The sequence below is a fragment of the Capricornis sumatraensis genome, chromosome 3 (assembly GCF_032405125.1).
Source record: "Capricornis sumatraensis isolate serow.1 chromosome 3, serow.2, whole genome shotgun sequence".
NCBI classification, from domain to species: domain Eukaryota; kingdom Metazoa; phylum Chordata; class Mammalia; order Artiodactyla; family Bovidae; genus Capricornis; species Capricornis sumatraensis.
Window position 1 is genome coordinate 798,975 of NC_091071.1, and position 1,276 is coordinate 800,250.

Genomic DNA, 1,276 nt, shown 5'->3' on the forward strand with positions numbered 1-1,276 from the left:
CCAAAGGCTCCCAGGGGCGTCTGCAGGAAGGACTGCTCTCCAGGGACCCTCAACACCAGAGAGGCTGACCTTGAGCACCCCCGGATGGTGCCAGGCAAGCTCCGGAAGGTGCCAGGAAGCCAGCACCTCCAGGTGCAGGGAGCCGGGGCTAGAGGGCCAAAGGCTCAGCAGAGGCTGCAGGGAGGGCTGGACTCTGTTTTGCCTCCTTGGAGCTGGTCTGCCCAGAGGAATAACGGATGGTGAAGAATGAAGGGTGGAGCAAGGGAGGGACACTCAGTGAAGAGAGAGGTGCCCGCCTCCCGAGAGGGAAGACAGGCGGGGAGGCTGGGCTGGAGGGGCGCTGGGGTGGGTGGACAGCCAGGGGTGCGTCTGGGCATACAGGTCAAGACACTCCCCCTCTGATGGGGTTGGAGGTGGGAGGGGGGCTCAAGAGGAGGGGACATGCGTACACCTATGGCTGACCCGTGTTGGTGTATGGCAGATACCGATACAGTAGTGTAATTATCCTTCTATTAAGAATAAATTTTAAAAATTGAAACAAAAAAGATAACACCTCTGCATCAGACTCCCGGCGGCCCACCCAGCGCTCCTCATCAAGGCTGCCCCTGGCTGCGCTGGAGAGGCTCCCTTAAACCTGGGACTGCTGCAGACAGCGGGGCTCCAGGAAGACGGCTCAGGGAGCCGTCACGCCAAGGCCAGGTTCCGGCAGAGGCTCAGCCAAAGCTGGCCTTCCCCCGGGGCCGCCAGCCGCCCCCACACCACCTGAGCGTACAACCATCCGGGGGGGATGTCTAGCGACAACCTGATTCTGTCAGCTGTGCCCGAGCTCTGACCCAGCCAGCACACCTAGGGTCTGACCCCAAATGTGCAGGAATTCCAGCACCAGGTTGATCCTCTTGGAGGCCCGGGGTCCGGCTGCCTGGACCGATCAGCACAGCCATAGGGCGTCCAGACGGCGCACTCGTCAGAAGCTGCTGCGGAAGGACCAAGCAGACCTCCCGTGATGGAACAGCCCAATGGGTGGCGAAGGGAAGAAGCCCCCCGTGCATCAGGATGTCGGAAGTGAGCACATCTGCCTAACGGCGGAAAAGGGCTGGGAAGCACGCCCAGCAGGCCGGGCTGGGCGGGGACAGCCGGGCAAGCGGCCTCTCTGGGTGCTTCATTTTCACTGATATGTGAGTGGCCCAGAAAAGGTTTCCACTAGGGAATGAAGGGCAGCGTGCCTGCCCCACGGGGCTGTCCCGGCTCCTCCCACGGGGGCCACTGAGGCCCCAGC